Raw genomic sequence first — 22,855 nt, 5'->3', positions numbered from 1 at the left:
TACAGTCATGAGTAGGAAGGCAATGCCCTCCATGAGTAAAGGAAATCTACTGCAGAGCTCATTGTTATCCGCAGAAAACATGACCCAACATATTGGCAAAAGCAGGACACACTGCGCATGCTCCAACCAACAGTGACCCCGGGTGATTGATGTCAGCACCGGACCAATGAAAGGACAGTGGGTAGAGCTGGATGTCGGTCCTCCAACCAATCAAAGTGAATGAAGGGCGGAGCTATTGTGAACCATGTGATCACCCTCGCGCGCGGCGCAGAGTCGCTGTAATAAATGCTCGGGAAGTTATGGAGAGGAAGAATAGGGTAAGGAAAGAAATAAACAGGGAAACTGGAGAAAAAACTGTGTTGTTATGAGCGGAGAGGTTTTACAAACAAGCTGTGCACGTCGGAAAACACAAGTTTGAACGTCCCAGCCCCGTGTTTGCTGAAAATGAGGAATGGCCTCAGCGTCAGGCCTGAGTGAGCGCCGCCATCTTTATTCGGGACGATTCACTGGACACGTGCGCGGCCGCCATCTTTGTAGGGGGCAAGGTGCAGCCAGGCGCATGTGCAGCCTGTCTCTGGTACAGAGACATTGTGATGACAGCAGCCAATCCTGCTCTGATTCACCTCTGGGCTCCCTCAGGACCACTTTGTCAATGTCTAGCTTCCTCAGTCTCCAACCATGGGGGTATGTTTGGTCTGTTTAATACTGTATTATTACTTTTATAGACCATTTGTAAATGAGTTTTTCACTGTGGCCCAGCCCCTGACCATGTGTTGCTCTATCATTAGATTACTTTTTTCTTGAATATTTTTGACAAGAATTCCTTTTTCCAATAAGCAAGTGTATTTTCCTTCCATTTCTGACTATCAAATTCTGCACCATTTTCATTCCCTGTAACCCGTTTTGCATTCCCTGAAACATCATGTGTATTTCTCCTTCCACAGATCCCAGTGATTAATGCCAAAGCCCTGTTGCCTGGGGAGAGGGTGATGTTTGACTTTCTTGTACAGCTGCAGTTTGTGTGGTGAAGGTGCTCCCACAATGTGGTTGGGTAAGAGACATTACAGATTATTCATTACAGCAACAGTGATGATTTGAAGATAATGTCCAAATCAAAAATAGTTTGTTGTTTTATCATCATGCTTATAATTTCACAAAAATACGATTGAGAACTTTAGATATAAGGCCAGATATAGAGATATTTGGTCAGGTGTCCAAAACAATTGCCAAAAAGCAGATTTTGAGGGATGTCTTAACGGTGGGAAGCAGACCTGTGAGGTTTTGTCTGCAAATTCCAGATCATGGTGCTTTGGCAACTGTAGAATCAGCCACACAGTTGAAGTAATGAGTTACCAAGTTGTTGGGAGTCTCAAAGAAAATGAGTTGTCGAGGTCTCAAAGGATGTGTGGTGCAGGGAGCTAGGGATAATCACAGCCAGGAATCAAATCAAGAATGAGAATTTTAAATTGTTGCTGCTTATGAATAGGATCCTTTTGACAGATGAACATGTTTGGGAAGAAGTGAGCACATGGGCAATAGAGTTTGCAATTTTTCCTTGAGATTACAGGAAGGTTGAATTTGGGAGGCTGGCCAGGAGTGTGTTTGGATAATTAAGTCTGGAGATAACACACAATGGATGAGAGTTTAAGTATATGAGCTGAGGTGAGGGTGGAATCAGCTAGAAATAGTGGTGTTGGAGTGGAACTGAGCTGTCACTCTCACCTCGCCTCTGGGATTCAGCTGGTTGTCAGGTTGTGAATCAGGCGGTAACATATCGGGAACTGAGTTTCCCTGGTGGAGCCTAAAATGAGAGTCACTCAGCCGGCTGTTGCTGAGCAGCTGCTGCTTGGTAGCCCTGTTGATAACATCTTCCATCACTTTACTGCTGATCGAGTGTGGACTGACAGAGGGAAATTTCCTGAGTTGGATTTGCCCTGTGTTTTTGTGTTGTACATGCCTGGGCAATGTTCCACATTGTCAGTAGATGTCAGTACTGGAGCGGTACGTGGTTTGGTGGGTGGCAAGTTCTGGAGCACAAGCTATCAGTATTATTGCCAGAATATTGGCAGGACCCACAGCCTTTACACTACTTAACCATTTCTCGGTATTATTCAAACTAAATTGAACTGGCTTAAAGCTCACATCTGTGATGTTAGGAAACACTGGAGAAGGCCGAGATGGATCATCCCACTTTGCATCTGGCTGAAAATTGCTGCAAATGCTGTCATCTTATCTTTTGCATGGATGTGTGAGACCTTTCTATCAGTAAGGGTGGGGATATCTGTGGTGCTTCCTGCAATGAGTTGTTTAATTGTCCATTACCATTCACAACTGGGTGTGGCAGAACTGCAGAGCTCTGATCTGATCCATTAGTTGTGGGATCATTTAGCTCTGTTGCTTGCTGCTGATGCTGTTTGAAATGCAGATGGTCCTGTTTGGTAGCTTCACCAGTTTGGCCCTTCATTTTTAGGTATGCCTGGTGTTGCTCATGGCATGCCCTCCTTTACTGTCTATTGTGATGGGTGATAGCCGGACTTACAAACCCACGAGATTACAAATTGTGCTGGAGTACAGTTTTGCTGCTGTTGATATCCCACAGTGCCTCAGAGAGATCCAGTTTGAGATCCTACATCTCTTCAAAGTCTGTCCCATTTAGAACGGTGATAGTGCCACTCAACACAATGGAGGTTTTTCTCAACTTTAAGGCAAGACTTTGTCTGCAAAAGGAATGTGTGATGGTCGCTCTCGCAGATACTGTCATGGACAGATGTATCTGCAGTTGATCAATTCATAACAATGAGATCTAGTATGTTTTTCCCTCTTGTTGGTTCCCTCACCACCCACTGCAGACTCAGTTGAGCAGCTATATCCTTTAGGACCTGACCAGCTCAGTCAGTAATTCTGTTGCAGAGCTAGTCTCGATTGTGGACATTGAAATCCTGTACCCAGAGTACGTTTGACACCATTTCATTGCCTCAGTGCTTCCTCCAAATGTTGTTCAACATGAAGGAGAAGTGATTCATCAGCCAAGGGAGGACGGTACGTGGTAATCAGCAGGAGCCATGAGATTTCCTGGTGTCCGGAGTCAATGCTGAGCACTCCCAGGGCAAATCCTCCCTGTCTGTGCCACCACCTCTGCCTGGTCTGTCCTGCTGGTGGGACAGGACATGTCCAGAGATTTCAGGAGAAAGTGAAGACTGCAGATGCTGGAGATCAGAGTCGAGAGTGTGGTGCTGGAAAAGCACAGCAGGTCAGGCTGATGAAGGGCTTAGGCTCGAAACATCGATTCTCCTTCTCCTCGGATGCTGCCTGACTGTTGTGCTTTTCCAGCAACACACTCTCGATATCTAGGGATGGTGATGGTGGTATCTGGTCATTGTCTGTAAGATTTGATTCCGTGAGTATGAGTATGTCAGGCTGTTCCTTGATTGGTCTGTGAGACAGCTCTGCATATTTTGGCACCAAATTCCAGATGTTAGTCTGGAGGACATTGCACCATCGAGCGGGCTGATTCTGTGGTTGTATTTTCTGGTGCCTTGTTAGATACCGAGTGGGCCACCCAGTTCCATTCCTTTGTTGAGACTTTGCAGTGATTAATACAGTGAGTAGCTGGCTGGGCAACTGTCAGGTTGGCAGGAGTTTTTTTTCACCATTGACAATGGTTCCATGGAGATCAGGAGATTCCTAATTCCAGTTATTTTTTCTTGAATTCAGATTCCAACATCTGCCAAGATGGGATTCGAACCAGGACTTCAGTCGTTTGTTTTAATATTTTGGATAAAAGTTAAATACATTAGGTTTGTTCACTCATTTTAAATATCACTAACCCTGGTTTTGTTACTTTGTAAAACACTGTCCATCATCCTGTCTCCTCCATCCTTCTCTCCAACAACAAGAGCAAGGAGCACATGGAGTTTCTCTGTCACTAAGACTGAGATAATCCGATCAGCTGCCTCTGCTGCTTCCCTCCCTCCCACTAGCCCGCCGAGCCAAACTGCCTCACATGGTGTTCCTGATTTTTGTCCTAAACTTACTTCTTTCTCCAGTCTCGGGTCAAGCCTTATCAGAGCTCAACTTGACCCTTTATCCTCATCTCGCTAAACTCACTTGCCAACTCTCTTTCCTCCGCTGCCTCCTCATCACTCCCCCTCGCCAATTCATAGATACTGTTCCTTGTTCTGTTTGTTGGACATTTTTCGTTATGTCCTTCTCTCCCATTCTGTGAAAAAACTAATATTTGACCTCACCGTTATTGGAAAGTCCTGCTCCATCTCCACTCTCCCTTTCCTTTCTGAATTCCTTGCATTTGGTGTCCCTCAACGATTTATCCTTGGTCTCTCCTGTATCTCACCTACATAGTACCAGGAGGTGATTTCATCCAAAAACACTGTTAGGTTTGACATGTACACTGACAATGCCCAGCTCTCCCTCCCCATCATCCCTCTCCATTGCTCCACTGTTACTCAGTTATCAAACTGCTTACCACCCTCCCACTACTCGATTAGGTGCAATTTCCTCCAATGAAACATTGTCACGGTTAAACCCATTGCCTTACCTTTACCTTTCTGCTGAGCCCCTCCCTCCTACTGGGAACTCTGAGGCAGGATGACTCTCTTCACAATATTGCTGTTATATCTGACCCCAAGGTGACCTTCTGGTCAGACATCCACACAATCACAAACACCAGGAATTCCAATCTCTTAAACGTTGCTTTTCTCCACCTCACCCCAGCTCCATTGCTACTGAAACCCCTTACCCGTGTCTGTGTCGCCTTAAACTTGAATCCAAAACAGAACCCTTGATTCCGTGACTCAGAATCTGGTTTCAGACTCCCCTCCCAGTATTTACCCTCAGACACATCCTCTCTGTATTTATTCTGTCAAACCCCTTAAGAATCCCATCTGTCTCAGTGAGATCACCTCTCTTTCTCCAAAATCCAGTGAGTAGAGTCCCAACCTTTTCAGCCTTTATTTAAAAGATAATCCCTCCAAACCAGGGATCATCTCATTGATTCTTCCCTGAAATGCCTCCAATAAAGTGACACATTTCCTTATCTAAAGGGACCAAAACTGCTCTCCATACTGCAGATACGGTGGTCTCACCAGCACTTCCACACGTTACTCTCAGGAATATACTCCAAACTCTCATACTGAAAACCTTTGAAACAAAACATTCCATTCCCCTTCCTGATTCCCTGTTGTAACTGTGTGGTAGCTTTCTGTGTTTCCTGAACAATTACCCCTGGTCCCTTTGTTGTGCAGCGTTCTACCATTTAAATAGTACTTTGTTCTTTTATTATCTCTTACAAAATGAGCAACTTCCCATTTTCACAAGTTAATCCCCATCTGGCAACTTGTTGCCCCCTTCTCCTGTGCATCTCTCTCTTTTCATAATCCTCTTCGACCTTAACAGTTATGCCTTTTCTAGGAGATATCCCCCCTTCCCATTCTTCCAAATATTTACTGGGAGCACTGCGCAGTGGGAAGCAGACAGAGTTTCTATCTTTTTCGGGATACACTTTGGAGTGATTGAGAGGATCTTCCTACCCATTGGTCAGGATGGAGACAACTTGCCCATCGTTGCCTTTCACACCCATGTCATTGATGAGGCAGAGCGGCAGCACGGAATGAAAGAAAAGAAAGTAATTCCTGTTTCCCAAATCTCACTGACGCTTGGATCATTTTCTCCAATGTGCCAAAGAACTGCTGTGTTCAGTCACATGAGATCCCAGGGCGGAATCTCCTAGAAACCCACAGATTTCCCCTTGAATTGACTGCTGATGTCCTCAAGGGGTAATATGTACAGTAATCCTGGGCCACGAGGAGGGAATGGTGTGAGTTTCTCACTTGAACTGATAGTGACAGATTTTATAAACTTGTATTGCAGGGTATTACAGGTGGACATTCAGATGGTAATCTCAGTAAATATTCTGCCAATCTCTGCATTACTCAATACATCAGGATCTGGATATTTGCATTGTGTGTGTGTGTGAGTATTGTGTTCCAGATCAATCCCATTTGCTGCTTAAAATTCTCCTTTGAATCATCGCATTCTCTCAAAAGGTCTCCCCAAACCCTCAATGTGTCATGTAATCCTTTTATGATGACCTGATGAGTGTAAGGTTTATTATTCGAATGTGTAATTTTTGTATAAGGATGTCTCAGAGAGGGAGCAGAATATTCTTAAAGGGGAGAATAACCATTTTGAGGGGAGGCTGTTGTTTATTGGTATCAATGACATAGGAATAGAAGAGTTCACATTGTTGGTTCATTGGAATCTCTTGTGGTGTAGAATTGACCTCCATCAGAAGGATGGATTGTACTGGCACTGGAAGGGAACAGTTGCTAGTGCTATTCAGGAGGCATTAAGCCAGTGAAGGAATGTGGGTAAACCCAGAGAGAGAGAGTGAGGGAAGAGCTAAGTCAGACGTCAAACAGTCAAGGTAGACCAGGGCGAGGCACAGAATGAGCAGTTACACTGCATTTATTTCAATGCAGGAGGCCCGATAGGTCAGGCAGAGGAGCTCAGGGTATGGTTTTGAACATGGCACTGGGATATTACAGCAATTACAGAGGCATGACTTAATGATGGATAGGACCAGCAGCTTCATGTTCCAGGGTATAGATGCTATAGCAAAGATAGAAAGGGGGCAACAGAGCAGGAGCAGAGGTATTTTTGATTAGGGATAACTTTACAGCTGGGCTTCAAGAGAGTATTCCTGGGAATACATCCAGGCAGGTTATACAGGTGGAACTGAGGAATAAGAAAGGGATGATCTCCTTATTGGGATGGTACTATTGCCCCCCCCCCCCCTTCCCCAATAGTCAGCAGGGAGTTGAGAAGTAAATTTGCTAAGAGATCACTTATCTGTAAGAATAGTATGGTTGTGTACAAGACTTGACCTTCTTTGTTATTCATTCACAGGATGAGGGTGTCACTGACTGGGCCCAAAGGGCAGTAAAGAGTCAACCACATTGCTGTGGGTCTGGAGTCACATGTAGGCCAGACCAGGTAAGGATGGAAGATTCCTTCCCTGAAGGATATTAGCAAATCTGATGAGGTTTTTTTTACAATAATCAACAATGGATTCATGGTCTTTAATAGAATCTTAATTCCAAATTTTTATTGAATTCACATTCAACTGCCTGCTGTGACTGGATCCAAACCCTGGACCCCAGAACGTTATCTGGATTATCCATCTAGTGATAATCTCACTAGGCCATTTGGCAGGGGTGAGTGACTGAGGTATCTGTGGGGCATCACATCAGCACCAAAGATCCCATGGTCTCTGCGGCATATAGAAAGCGCTGGGGAGGGAAATACATCCCTGGTGGTGGGGTCTGACTGTAGGTAGCAGACATAGCAGAGGTTAATGGAGATTATTGGGTGGCCGGTGAGGACCGGGGGATTATATTCTTATTCAAAGTTTGGGAGAAGATTTGTAGCTCGGGTGCTCGTTGTTGTGGTTCTGTTCGCCGAGCTGGGAGTTTTTGTTGCAAACGTTTCGTCCCCTTTCTAGGTGACATCCTCAGTGCTTGGGAGCCTCCTGTGAAGCACTTCTGTCATGTTTCCTTCGGCATTTATAGTGGCTTGTCTCTGCCGCTTCCGGTTGTCAGTTGCTGTCCGCTGCAGTGGCTGGTATATTGGGTCCTAAAGACAATTCCTCCGGGGAATTCCTAGAGGCATGGCACTCATCCACTGATTCTATCAACAAACACATCGACCTGGACCCAATATACCGGCCATTGCAGCAGACAGCAACTGACATCCAGAAGCAGCAGAGACACGCCACTATAAACGCCAAAGGAAACATGACAGAAGCGCTTCACAGGAGGCTCCCAAGCACTGAGGATGTCACCTAGAAAGGGGACGAAACGTTTGCAACAAAAACTCCCAGCTCGGCGAACAGAATCACAACAACATTATATTCTTATTGTGGTTGGAGGGGTGGGGGGAGGGCAGAGGTACAGGAAGTGGAGGATATGCGTTGCCGAGTGCTTTGTTGATCAAGTGGGAGGGAAATGTGGTCCTTGAAAGAGGAAACCTTTCTGGGATGTTCTGGAGTGGAATTGCTTCTCCTGGGAGCAGCTATGGCAGAGGCGGAGGAATTGGGAGTACAGGATCACGTTTTTACAGGAATGTACTCGAGGGTAATCAGGAGAGCAAAGAGAGGACTTGAAATATCTCTAGGAAATAGTTGAAGGAGAATCCAAAGAGATTCTACAAATACATTAAGGATAAAATAAAAACCAGACAGAGAATAGGACCCCTTAAAGATCAACAAGGCCATCTATGGAACAACAGGAGGTGGGAGAAATACCATGCTATTCTATTCTAGAGAGTTTGGAGAAATAAATAGTGATAACATGAAAAGTGTCTATATTATAGAGGAGGAAGTACTGGATGTCTTAACCAGTAGCAAGGTGGATAAATCCCTGGGACCTGATCAGGTGTATCCCAGAAATTTGTGGAAAGTTAGGAAGGTGATGGCAGTGCCCCTCCCTGAGGTATTTATATCATTGTTTGTGACAGGTGAGGTGCTGGAAGATGGGTGCCATTATTTAAAAAAAGTGGTAAGGAAAGGCTAGGGAACAAGAGAACAATCAACCTAACATCAGTGGTAGGTAAGTTGTTGGAAGGGATTCTGAAGGACAAGATTTACATGTATTTGGAAAGACCAGGATTGATTAGGGATAGTTAACATGGCTTTGTGTGTGGGAAATTCTCTCTTTCTAACTTGATTGAGTTTTTTTGAAGATGTGACAAAGATGAGTGATGAAGGCAGACTGGATGTTGTCTATATGGACACTGAACGATGTTCCACAAAGCAGACTGGTTAGCAGGGTTAGATAACATGAAATGTTGGGAGAACTTGCCATTTGGATACAAAACTGGCTTGAAGGTAGGAGGCAGAGGGTGGTGATGGAGGGTTGCTTTGCGGACTGGAGGTCTGTGAGCAGCAATGTGCTGCAGAAATGGATATTGGGTCCTTAAATAATTGACTTGGATGTGAATATATGAGATATGGTCAGTGGGTTTACAGAAGACACCAAAATTGGAGGTGTAGTGGACAGTGAAGAAGGTTAGTTCAGAAGGCAACAGCATCTTGACCAGATGGGCCATTGGGGCGAGGAATGGCAGACTGGGTTCAATTTAGACAAATGTAAGCTGTTGGATTTTGGAAAGGCAAATCAGAGCAGGACTTATACACTTAATGGTAAAGTCCTTGGGAATGTTGCGGAACATAGAGACCATGGAGAGCAGGTTCATTGTTCCTTGAAAGTACAGTCATAGATAGGCAGACTAGTGAAGGTAGTGTTTGGTATGCTTATATTTATTGGTCAATGCATTGAGTACAGAAGCTGGGGCGTCAAATTGAGGCTGGACAGGACATTGATTACGCCATTTCAGGAATTATGTTTTAAGTTCAAACTTCCCTATTCTGGAAAGGATGTTGTGAATCTTGAAAGAGTTCAGACAAGATTTACAAAGACTTTGCTAGGATTGGAGGATTTGGGCTACAGGGAGAGGCTGAATAGGCCAGGGTTAATTTCCCTGGAGAGTCAAAGACTGAAAGGTGACTTCATGGAGATTTATAAAAGCATGAGGGGCATGGATAAGGTGAACAGCCAGGGTCTTTCCCCCCAGGTTAGGTGGGTTCAAAACAAGATCACATGGGCTTAAGTTGAGAGGGCAAAGATTTAAAACGGATCTAAGGGGCAAAGTTTTCAAGCTGTGTGTGGTGTGTGTGTGTGTGGACTGAGCTGCCAGATGATGTAGTGGAGGCTGATACAATTACAACATTTGAAAGGCATCAATTGGGTACATGAATAGGAAGAGTTTCAAATGATACAGACCAAGTACTGGCAAATGGGGCTCCAGTTGTTGAGGATTCCTGGTTGGCATGGACAAATTGGACCAAAGGTCTGTTTCTGTGCTGTACATCTCTATGACACTAATAAATGAAAATAAGGTGTATTCCTCTTTTGTGGAGAGCTAGCAGAAGCACAGATAATTGTTCTTGGAGCTGAGAAAGTTAAGCAGTGATTTTGACCAACTGCAAATTTGTTTCGAGGATATTTAATCTGCAGAGAGAGGGGAATTGTTAACAATGTCACAATTTTCGTAACTATTTTCAGGTAATTGGCAAGTAATATGTGATTATGTGAACATTATTTTATTCAGTATGTTCTGAGCATCTGGAACAGTCTGAATGGCAGCTGGACACAGACTCAGCAGTTATTCATAAACAGATTTGGAATTTTACATTTTAAGGGAAGATTTGGGGGGCTATGGGCAAATGGGAAGGGAATTGGGACAGATTTGCAGCATCTCCAGAGGGAGAGGATACATCCCCAATGGGCTGAATAGCCCCCAGCCCCTGTGCTCTGTGATACTGCCCCATTGACTGTGATTGTTGAAGCTCATCCCAGGGCAGAGAGAGGCAGGAGCCAACCACTCACTTCACAATGGGCCCCGGATAATTGATGTCAGCGCAGGCCAATAGGGGGCAGAGGGCAGTACTGGAGGACCAGGTCGTACCAGTTTGTCCTCCAACCAATCGGAGTGAATGAGGGCATCCTCAAGGCTGGGACTAAAGAAAGGCACATATCACAGAGATTTGAGAAACTGGAGGACATGAGATACGGAGTGTTCTGTGGCTAGAGAGGTATTATATAAATAAAGAAGAGTTTTAAAGCTGGATGAGGTGACAGTGATCGGGAGAGTTGAGGATGGAGGAATTTAGAGTTAGTGAGAATTAGAGTCATAATGTTATACAGCAAGGAAACAGGCCCTGTGGGCCAACCAGTCCATGCCGACCATAATTCCAAACTGAACTAATTGTACCTGCCTCTGCTTGGTCCACATCCATCCAGATATTTCCTATTTATGTACTTCTCTGAATGTCTTTTAAATATTGTAATTGTATTTACAGCTACCACTTCCTCTGGAAGTTCATTCCACCTGTGTAATTTTAAAAAAAATCGTTAATGTATTTTCTCAAACCTTTCTCATCACTTCCCAAAATGAATGCACACGAGTTTTGAATCCCCCCTCTCCACCGTCCATCCACACTATCTAAACTCTTTGTGATTTTATAAACCTTTCATAACCTCAACCTCCTGCACTCCAGTGAAAAAATTCCCAGCCTATCCAGCCTCTCCTTATAATTCAATCCCTCCATTCATGGCAACATGCTGGTAAATCTCTTCTGAACCCGCGCCGATTTAATAATATCTGTCCTATAACAGCACAACCAGAACTGGGCACAGTATTCCAGAAGAGAATTCCCCAACATCCTGTACAACCTCAACATAATGTCCCAATTCCTATTGTCAAAGGTCTGAGCAACGAAGGTACGTGCTGACCACCTTCATAACCACCCTGTCTACATGTAACACAAACCTCAATGACGGGAAGCCCTCAGACTCTTTGTTCCATATCACTACTTGAGGCCCAAATTTTAATGAGTGTAAGTCCTGCCCTCGTTTGTTTTATCAAGATGTAATATTTTGCATTTATTCCAATCCAAAATATCCTTTGGAGTACAAAGGCAGTAGGAGTATAATTAAGAGGGAAATTAGGAGGCAAAAAGGGGATGTGAGATAGATTTGGAAAATAGGGTGAAGGATAAAAATCCAAAGGGCTTTTATAAATATATTAAGAACAAAAGGCTAACTAGGGAGAAAACAGAGACCCTCAAAGATCAACAAGGCAGCCATTGTGTGGAGCTTCAGGCGATGGGCGGGATAGGGAAACAAATATTTTGCATCAGTGTTTACTATGAATAAGTACATGAGGTATATAGAATGTGGGTAAATAAATGGTGACACCTTGATCATTGTCCATATTACAGAGGAGGAGGTGCTGGATGAATGGCTAAGGAGCTGAAGCAGGGGAAAAGGATTCACATTTTTGGATCATCTCCTCTTGAGTAGAGTTCACCTGCATAAGGATGGATTGTACCTGATTTGGACGGTGTCTAATATCCAGGCACGGAGATTTGTTAGTGCTACTCAGGAGGCATTAAACCAATGAGGGAGTGGGTGTGATCCCAAACAGATCGTGAGAAAAGAGGTATGTCTGAGGCTGGTACAGTTCAGAGGTCAAATAGTCAAGGCAGGCAAGGGCAAGGCACAGAACGAGGTGGGACTGAACACTTACACTACATTCATTTCAATGCAAGAGGCCTGACAGGGAAGGCAGATGAGCTGAGGGTATGGTTTTGAACATGGGATTGGGATATCATGGGTATTACAGAAAGGTGGCTCTGGGATGGGTAGGACTGGCAGCTTAATGTTCTGAGGTATAGATGCTATAGCAAGGATAGAAAGGGGGAACAAGAGAGGAGGAGTGGAGTTTTTGATTAGGAGTAGCATTATGGTTGTGCTTAGGGAGGATATTCCTGGGCGTACGTCCAGTGAAGTTATTTGGGTGGAACTGGGAAATAAGAAAAGGATGATCCACCTTATTGGGGTTAACTGCGTGGGTTTCGTCCAGGTGCTCTGGTTTCCTCCCATTGTCCAAAGATGTGCAGGGTAGGTTGGATTATCCAGGCTGAATTACCCACAGTGTTCAGGGATGTGCAGGTTGCGTGGATTATCTAGGCTGAATTGCCCACAGTGTTTAGGGATGTGCAGGTTGGATGGTTCGGGGACATGCAACGTTACAGGTGAAGGTTAGGTGGTTCTGAGGGTCAGTATCAATGTGATGGGCAGAATGGTCTCATTCCACACTGTCGGGATTCTCTGATAATTCTACTCGTTTTAAAATAGTTACAGAAAATAATAGACCAGGTCTAATGGTTAAGTTTCTAAATTGGACAAAGGCCAATTTTGATGGCACAAGGCAAGAACTTTCAAAATTTGTTTTTGGGATGTTATTCCCAGGGAAAGGGATGGCTGGAAAGTGGCAACATAAGAACATAAGGAAGAGAAGCAAGAGTAGGCCACCTGGCCCCTCTAGCCTGCTCTGCCATTCAATAAGATCAGGGCTGATCTTTTCATGGCCTCAGCTCCACTTTCCTGCTCTCCCACCATAACCCTGAATTCCTCTCATTTTCCCAAATCTACCTTTTGCCTTAAAGGCATTCAAGAAGATCACGTCAAATGCTGCACTCGGCAGGGAATTCCACAGATTCACAACCCTTTAGCTGAAGAAGCTCCTCCTGAACTCAGTCCTAAATCTGCTCCCCCTTATTTTGAGGTTATGCTCTGTAGTTTGACCTGCCCCCAGTGAAGAATAGCCTCCCTGCTTCTATCTTATCTACTCCCCTCATTCGTATCCAACCTCCCATTCTTCTAAATTACAATGAGTATAGAACCATTTTTCTCAATCTCTCCACATACACCAACCCTCACAACTCCCAACTCAAACTAGTGACCCTCCTCTGTTCTCCCTCCAGTGCCAGTACATCCTTGCTAATGTACAGAGTACTCCAGGTGTGGCCTCCCCAGCACCCTGTACAGCTGCAGCATAACCATCCCTCTGGCAATGAAGGACAATATTCCCTTCACTGCCTTAATTACCTGCTGTACCTGCAAACCAACTTCCTGTGATTCATGCACAAGGACACCCAGCTCCCTCTGCACAGCAGTAGGGGCAGTAGGAGTATACTCGAGGGAAACCAGGAGGCATGAAATAGTTTTAGGAAATAGGTTTAAGGAGAATCCAAAGCGATTCTACAAATACACTAAGGACAAACAAGTAACCAGGCAGAGAATAGGTACCCACAAAAATCATCAAGGTTGTCTGTGGAACCGCAGGAGATGGGAGAGATTCTTTTACTAAAAGAGGATGTGGCAGTGAGAGTGTTTGGAGAAATAAATAGTGATAACGTGACAAGTGTCCATATTACAGAGGAGGTGGTACTGGATATCTTAAACGGTAGCAAGGTGGATAAATCCCTGGGACCTGCTCAGGTGTAACCCAGAACTTTGTGGGAAGCTAGGGAAGCGTTTGCTGGACCCCTCGCTGAGATATTTGTGTCATTGATAGTCACAGGGGGTGCTGGAAGATGGGCGCCATAATTTGAGAAAGGTGTGAAGGAAAGGCCAGGGAACAATAGACCGGTGAGCCTGAAGTCAGTGGCAGAGAAGTTGTTGGAAGGGATTCTCAGGGACATGATTTACCTGTAATTGGAAAGGCAAGAAATGATTAGGGAGAGGTAGCAAGGCTTTGTACATGGAAGTCACTAACTTGGACTTCAGGAAGACACAAGGTTCTACATAACAGACTGGTTAGCAAGTTAGACACTGTAGATTACAGGGAGAACTTGCTATTTGGATACAGAATTGTCTAGAATGTCATAGAATCATAGAGATGTATAACATGGAAACAGACCCTTCAGCCCATACCGTCCATGCCAACCACTTACCCTAACCCATCTAGTCCAACCTGCTAGCACCCAGCCCATATCCTTCCAAACCTTCCTAATCATATAGCCATCTAGATGGATTATCATTGTTACAATTGTACCAGCCTTCACCACATCTTCTGGCAGCTGATTCCATGCACACAGCACCCTCTACATGAAAACGTTGCCTCTCTGGTCTCTTTCATATCTTTCCCCTCTCACCCTAAACCTATGCCCTCTCGTTCTGGAATTCCCCCACCCAAGGGAAAGGACTTTATCTATTTGTCCTATCCACACCCCTCATGATTTTATATACGTCTATAAGGGCACCCTTCAGCCCCCAACGCTTCAGGGAAAACAGCCGCAGCCTGGTCAACCTCTCCCTATAGGTCAAATCCTCCAACTCTGGCAACATCCTTGTAAATCTTTTCTGAACCCTTTCAATTTCACAACATTTTTCCGATAGGAATGAGACCAGATTTGCACGCAATATTCCAAAAGTGGCTTTTTGGAATGTCCAATGTTCTGTCCAGTCGCAACATAACCTCCCAACTCTGTACTCATTACTCTGACCAATAAAGGAAAGCATACCAAACACCTCCTTCATTATCCTCTCTACCTACGACTTCACTTTCAAGGAGCCATGACCCTGCACTCCAAAGTCTCTTTGTGCAGCAACACTCCTCAGGACCTTACCATTAAGTGTATCAGTCCTGCTAAGATTTGCTTTCCCAAAATGCAGCACCTCACAATTACCTAAATTAAACTTCATCTGCCACTTGTCAGCCCATTGGCCCAACTGATCAAGATCCTGTCGTATTCGGAGGTAACCTTCTTTGTTGTCCACTACACTTTCAATTTTTGTGTCATCTGCAAACTTGCTGACTATACCTTCCATCTTATCCAAATCATTTATGTCAATGACAAAAGAAGTGGACCCAGCACTGATCCTTGTAGTATTCCACTGGTCACCAGGCTTCCAGTCTGTAAAACAACTCTCCACCGCCACCCTCTGTCTTCTGCCTTTCTGCCAGTTCTGTATCCAAATGACTAGTTCTCCCTGTATTCCATGAGCTCTAACCTTGCTAAGCAGCCAGGGTAGTAGTGAATGGAACAGCAGTTGGAAAAATGTTGTATATCGTGCAAATACCTGTAATCAGTTTTGACAAAGGGTCAGTTAGACTCGAAACGTCAGCTCTTTTCTCCCCTTACAGATGCTGCCAGACCTGCTGAGATTTTCCAGCATTTTCTCTTTTGGTTTCAGATTCCAGCATGCGCAGTAATTTCCTTTTATCCAGTGTTTAACCCACTGCCACCTCTCTTCCAGGAATGCCTACCCTGAAAAAGTATTGCTGTGTTCTCCGACAGGATTTTCATTTGTCTCTCTCCCCCCTGTCCACCTCCACTGCTTTTCTTTTCTCTCAGTGTTGGACATGTTATTTATAAGACTCGCTTCCACAGCCATATTTCCTTCCTCAGTGACTGTCTTCTCCTCTGACTTAGTCCACGTGGATTTCAGTTCAGATTCCATCCTGCATGCAGCCTCCAGGATTATAGATACTTGCACGATGTACAACATTTTTCCAACTGTTGTTCTCGCAGCACCCTAAAAGCCACACTCAGGGCCATGCACCGCTCAGCTTTGACAAAGGGTCAGCTAGACTCAATGTCAGCTCTTTTCTCTCCTTACAGGTCCTGCTGGACCTGCTGAGATTTTCCAGCATTTTCTCTTTTGGTAGTAGTAGAGGGTTGCTTTTCGGACTGGAGGCCTGTGTGAGAAACATGCTGTCAGGATGGGTGCTGGGTCCACTGCTTATTGTCAATTATATCAGTGATTTCTATGTGAATATATGAGGTATGGTTAGTAAGTTTACAGTAGACACCAAAATTGGAGGTGTAATGGACAGTGAAGAAGGTTACCTCAGTACAATGGGACTTCAATCAAATGGGCTAAGGAGTGGCAGATGGGTTTAATGTAGATAAATATGATATTCTGCATTTTGGAAAAGCAAACCAGGGCAGGACTTGTTCACTTAATTGGGAGGTCCTGGGGAGTGTTGCTGAACAAAGAGACCTTGGAGTGAAGGTTCACAGTTGCTTGAAAGTGGAATCTTGGGCAGGGTAGTGAAGAAGGTGTTTGGAGCACCTGCCTTTATTGGTCAGTGCATTGAGTATAGGAGTTGCGACATTTTTTTGTGGCTGTACAGAGCATTGATTCTGCTACTTCTCGAATTCTGCTTTCAGTTCTGGTTTCCTCACGATAGGGATGATGTTGTGAAACTTGAAAGGCTTCAGGAAAAGCGCACAGCGATGTTGCCATGGTTGAGAGTTTGAGATATAGGGAGAGGCTGAATTGGAAGGGGCTGTTTCCCCTGGAGCATCGGATGCTGAAAGGTGACCTCCGTGATTGATACACTCGTGAGGGACATGGTAAGGGTGAACAGCCAGGATCTTTTCCCCACGTTAGGTGGGTCCAAAACCAGAGAGCACAGGCTTTTAAGGTGTGAGGGAATGGATTTAAAAGGGATGTAAGGGGCATTATTTTCAGGCTGAACGTGGTATGTGTATGGAATGAGCTGCCAGAGAAAGTGTGGAGGCTGGTACAATGCAACATTTAAAAGGCATCTGATTGGATATGTGATTAGGCAAGGTTGAGAAGGATATGGCCCCTGTGCTCAGTGATACTACCCCGTTCACTGAATGATGAAGCTCATCACAGGGCAGAGTCGTAGAGATGTACAGCATGAAAACAAACCTTTTGGTTAAACTGGTCTATGCCTACCAGATATCCCAAACTAAACTAGTCCCATTTGTCAACACTTGGCACATATCCGTCTACACCCTTCCTAGTCATATACCCATCCAGAGGCCAAATGGTATAATTGTACCAACCTCCTCCACTTCCCAACAGAAGATTCCATCCAGCCACCAACCTCAGTGTGAAAGAAATTGTCCCTCGGATCCCTTTTAAATCCTTCCCCTCTCATCTTAAACCTATACCCTCTTGTTCTGGACTCCCCCACCCCAGGGAAAAGACCTTGTCTATTTATCCCATCAATGCCCCCCATGATTTTATAAATGTCTATTTGGTCGCCCCTCAGCCTCCGATGCCCCTGGGAGGATCCCAACACTCATGTCACAATGGGGCCTGGCTGATTGACACAGCTTCAGACCAATTGGAGAGTTGGTGTGATCCTCCAGCCAATGGGAGTGAGTGAGGGGTGGGTCTAGTGGACCAACACATGACCATGAGCTTTGCAGGCGCAGTGTCACTGTATTGGGGGGACTCAGTGAGTGTGAAGGGACTGGGAGAGAGATGCAGTTAGTATGGACTGGGAAGATTGATAAACATTGTTTCAGTCTGCTAGACCTGAAATAGACACTCCGGGTAAATTAGAGCCAAAAGAATTGCAGATGCTGTAAATCACACACAACAACCAGAAGGTACTGGAAAAGCTCAGCAGATCTGGCAGCATCTGTGAAGAGAAATCAGTTCGCATTTTGGATCTGGTGACCCTCCCTCAGGTACTGATGTTACTGCGAAAGCGATGTCGGTTTATATGCAGAAGGTAGGGGTTAGGGTGTAAATGATAGGAGGGGATAGAGTCCAAAGAGAGAGATTGGAACAGTTGGACAAAGGAGTCGATAACAAGCTAGCTGGGGGAGGGTTAAAAGCTGTTTATGAGGACTTTTAGTGGCTAAACCATAGGTCGTGTGTAATGGCAGGCTATGAAATAACAAGGCCTGGTATGTCGGATAGGGGGCAAATAAACTAAGTCGTGGGAGAGTTCAGGACCTAAAATTATTGAATTCGATGTTGAAGCCAGAGGATTTCACGGTTCCCAAGTGGGAGATGAGGTGTTGTTTTTCCAGCTTGCGTTCAACTGTGGTGCTGGAAAAGCACAGCAGGTCAGGAGAACAGGAGAATCAACATATTGGGCATATAAGCACTTGATCAGAAATGTAGGTGGTGGGGGAAGAGGGCTGAGAGATAAGTAGGGAGGGGTGTTGGGGTTGGGGGAAGGGAGCTAGGGAGGCAATAGGTGGTTGCAGATGGTGGGGTAATGGTGAAAGGGTGAAATGGATAATTGGAAAGGATGATGGACAGGTGGGACAGTTCAAAAGGGTGGTGCCGAGTTGGAGGGTTAAATCTGTAGTAAGGTGGTGGAGGGGAGATGAGGAAACGTTGATGCTTGTGTGGTTGAAAGGTCCCAAGATGGAAGATGAGGTGTCCTTCCTCTAGGCGTCGGGTGGCTCGGATTTGGGGGTGGAGGACACCCAGGACTTGTATGCCCTTGATAGCGTGGCGGCGGAGGGAGTGTTGCTGAAGTAGTCAGCCTCAGGGTGATGGGATTGGTTGGTGCATGTGTCCCAGAAATGTCCCCTGAAGTATTCCACAAGTTGGCGTCCTGACTTGTGTAGAGGAGACCACATCGAGAGCAACGGACACAATAGGTGAGGTGTTTGGGTGGGCAGGGAAATCTCTGCCGAATGTGGGAGGATCCTGTGGTCCCTTGGACAGAGGTGAGGGGAAGGTGTGGGCACAGGTTTTACACCTCTTGCAGTGGAAAGTGAAGGTGCTGGGAGGTGGAAGATGGGTTGGTGGGGAACATTGATCTAATGAGGAAGTCACAGAGGGAATGGTCTCTATGGAAGCTGAAAGGGATTCGGAGGGAAAATATATCTCTGGTGGTGGAGTCTGATTGCAAGTGCTGGAGATGGGAAAGGATGATGCATTGTATCTGGGTGGAAAGTGAGGACTATGGCAATTCCATCCTTGTTGTAGTTGGAGGCATGGAATTCAAATGAATTGGTGTGGGAGGTGGAGGAGATACACTGGAGAGTATTATTGACCACATGGGAGGGGAAATTGCAGTACTTGAAATCGGAAGCCATTTGATATGTTCTGGAGTGTTCTGCCAGCTTGCATCAAGCTTCACTGGAACACTGCAGTAAGCATGAGACAGAGATGTTGGCCAGGGAACAGACTCGTGTGTTAAAGTAACAGGCAACTGGAAGCTCAGGGTCTGTTTTGCAGCAGAATGTAGATCATCAGCCGCCATTTCCACCCCCTCCACTGAGATGCTACCAGGTTCCAGTCTCCTCCATTAACAGTTTTCCACCCTCCCATCCGGATCGTTATGCACTCCTTTGTCTTTCCAAATGTTCCTGTCTCTCTTTGGTCCCTGTCCCCACCTCTTATTTACTCTTTAACCCCTATCTCATGTAGTCCAAAGATGTGCAGGTTGGGTGAATTGATCTAGTTACATTTCCCGTAGTGTTCAGGGATGTGCATTAGTCCGGGAAAATGGAGAGTAACAGAGAAGGGAAATGGGTCTGGTGGGATAAAATTCGGAGGGTGGGTGTGGAATTGTTGGGCCGAAGGGCCTGTTTCCACGCTGTAGGGATTCTAATGTTCCCAGTTACCGTCGGTTCTGAGGAAGGGTCATGGGACCCGGAATGGCCCTTGGTGTTTGTTGTGGTTCTGTTCACCGAGCTGGAAGTTTTTGCTGCAAACGTTTCGTTCCCTGGCTAGGGAACATCATCAGTGCTATTGGAGCCTCCTGTGAAGCGCTGCTTTGATGTTTCTTCCGGTATTTATAGTGGTTTGTTCTTGCCGCGTCCGGGTGTCAGTTTCAGCTGTAGTAGTTTGTATATGGGGTCCAGGTCGATGTGTCTGTTGATGGACATCAACAGACACATCGACCTGGACCCCACATACAAACTACTACAGCTGAAACTGACACCCGGACGCGGCAAGAACAAACCACTATAAATACCGGAAGAAACATCAAAGCAGCGCTTCACAGGAGGCTCCAATAGCACTGATGATGTTCCCTAGCCAGGGAACGAAACGTTTGCAGCAAAAACGTCCAGCTCGGCGAACAGAACCACAACAACGGACACCCGAGCTACAAATCTTCAACCAGACTTTAAACCCTTGATGTTTGCAGAGGGAGGAAACGGGAAAGGGGAGGGCGGCAGCAGAAACCGGATGAAATGTTTCAGTGTAGATTGGGAGGGTTTACTTACACTCTGTGCAGGTCGTTAGTCTGAATTAGAAACTCTTGGTCCCACATTTGCAGCAAAAGGGAAGATGGCTTGGGCCTCGGGCAGTGAGAGGTCCTGGGTTTTGGCCACCATCTTTATTTGGTGCTAAGGTACAGCGAGGCGCTCGGACATGTCCTCTTCCTGGGTGGGGGAGGGGTGATTTGAAGAGGAGCATTTACACATCAAACATACCAAGAGAAGTGTGTGCCTTTACTATTTATCTTGCACTGACTGTGATCTTTGTTTTGTGAATTCTTTTTATAGGATATTGAGAATAATTGAGACTGGAATCTCAAAAACCATTTTCTACAGTCAGCTGAGTCATCAGGATCTGAATACCATTGGCATTTAACTGTGGAAGGAGAAAGGTTTGTCTGTTCGGTCTGTGGGAAAATATCTCCAATATTTTTGTCAAGCAAATAGCAGGAAGATCTTCAAGTTCATAGTTGGATCACCCTTGGGGTTTGTGTTCAATTCTTGGCCCTGCAGCTGTGGAAGGAGGTATTGTCTTAAGAGAGAGCACAGATTTATCCAAATTACACCTCGTCTCTTTGCAGGAACTGTCAGATTTAGTCCCAATCATCCACTCCATGATGTTAACCTGTATACTCTCTACTTCCAATTCCCTGCAAACTTCCCATTAAAATTCCTCATGGACTCAATTTCCAACAACATTTCAGATTGAACGTTCCAGATTCTGACAACTGTCTGTTCATTCAGAAACTGCTGAGGTCCATGTTGACTCTGGGGTTACAAAGGGCTGAACTGAAAGATTAGATGCTGTTCCTGAGCTCCCATTGAGACGCATTGGAACAGGACAGGAGGTTGAGGGCAGTGTAGGTGTGAGCAGACAATGAAAATAACAGGGCTGCACTGTGAGGGCTGCTTGGCTCAATGAGTGTGTTTTGGAGTTAGATGAAAATAGAGTGAAGTGAGACAAGGAGAAGGTGAAACTGAAACTCAGTTTTAGTTCTGGCCGTTCAGAAACTCACCTGGTCCCAATGGGAACAGCCAGTTTGTAAGTGACACCTGCGGAGTATTTAAGTTTTTAAAGTATGATATATCAGCTTAAGTAAAGGTGTATTTTTAATTATAATGGACATGTTTGAAGTGAAATGTTCACTCATTTAAATTCTCTCAATGGGAGTAATGAGATGAATCTAGAGCGATGTTGTGACAGGAGCCCTCAGACCCGTGGTGTGCTCCTCTTGTACGATGTGGGAAATAACGGACGCTTTCAGTGTCCCTGACGGCTGTGTGTGCAGGAAGGGTTCCCATCTGCAGCTACTGGGAAACTGCTTTTCAGACCTGGAGCTGTGAGTGGACTCACTGTGGAGCATCTGTAATACTGAGCATGTTATTGACAGCACGTTTAGTGAGTTAGTCACACTGCAGGTGAGGGTTACACAGGCAGAAAGGGAATGGGTGAGCATCAGATCAAGTAAAAGGCTCAGGAAGGGAGTGCAGGAGTCCTCAGTGGTTATTCCCTTTGTCAAACAGATGCTGTATAGCACTTCGGATTCTGTTTGGGGGGACCAGGTGGGGTGGTCTCTGAGGAGAAATCAGCAACAGCTAGGTTCATGACACCACAGATAGCTATGCTGCACAGTACGGGAGGAAAGAGAGGAAACACGGCTATAGTGACTGGGGATTCAATGGTCAGGGTTAGGGTGGGCACTTCTGTGGCCAAAGACATGAATCCAGGATGGTGTGTGGAGGGTAAAGCTAGTGGTTGTAGAACACAGATACCAACGACATCGCTAAACAAGGGATCCGAGCCTGAAAGATGGATACAGAGAGATCAGGGATACAGTAAAATGTAGTTCCTGAAATGTAATAATGCGAGACTTGCTCCCAGTACCATGTGCTAGTGAGAGAGGGAAAAAGAGGGCAGATCAGCTGGATGTGTGGCTGGGGAAATGGTGTAGCAGAGAAGGTTTAGATTGTTCAGGGACTGGGACTGTTTCGGGTTAGGTGGGACTTATACCACCCTGACAGGTTACCCCTGGGTAGAGCTGAGACAATTCTGGTGGGGGCTTTTGCATTTCCCTTGGTGAGGTTGTAACTAGTCTGGCAGGGCAATGGGAACTAAAGTGTAGGCTTAGATGGGTCAGATTCGGGTCAGGGAACGGGTGGTAGAATATTAGTGATGTAGTCAGCAGCTCAGAAAGCCAAAGGAAAGGAGGATTAAATGAGGATTGAGTCCCTCTTCATCCATCAGTCCTGTCATCCCAGGAATCAGAGTCAATAAAATCTGTCTCCAAATGTTTCAGCAAAATGGTGGAAATCTACAATAAAAACAAAACATGCTGGAGATCCTCAGCAGGTCTGGCATCAATTGAAATGGTGACAGGAGCAGGAAACATTGCAGCCTTGAAGAAGTATTGAGATGATCACACAGAACACTACAATATCGGTTACACGCTGAGTGCCAGAACGTGGGGCTAG

At 45.4% G+C, this 22,855-nt stretch overlaps 1 long non-coding RNA gene across 1 annotated transcript in view; it reads left to right on the top strand.

Annotated features, from left to right (window-relative positions):
• Positions 1–263: 263 nt before the first annotated feature.
• LOC132810134 (uncharacterized) overlaps positions 264–22,855 on the top strand; it is a 33,048-nt gene continuing 10,456 nt past the window's right edge. The window contains exons 1-5 of the long non-coding RNA XR_009642739.1: positions 264–317; positions 945–1,051; positions 3,715–3,797; positions 6,925–7,011; positions 20,672–20,775. This is a non-coding gene — a long non-coding RNA (uncharacterized LOC132810134). The remainder of the gene's footprint in view (positions 318–944; positions 1,052–3,714; positions 3,798–6,924; positions 7,012–20,671; positions 20,776–22,855) is intronic.

The sequence above is a fragment of the Hemiscyllium ocellatum genome, unplaced genomic scaffold, assembly GCF_020745735.1.
Source record: "Hemiscyllium ocellatum isolate sHemOce1 unplaced genomic scaffold, sHemOce1.pat.X.cur. scaffold_152_pat_ctg1, whole genome shotgun sequence".
In the NCBI taxonomy this organism is placed as follows: Eukaryota; Metazoa; Chordata; class Chondrichthyes; order Orectolobiformes; family Hemiscylliidae; genus Hemiscyllium; species Hemiscyllium ocellatum.
This window is presented reverse-complemented; position numbering and strand designations above follow the sequence as displayed.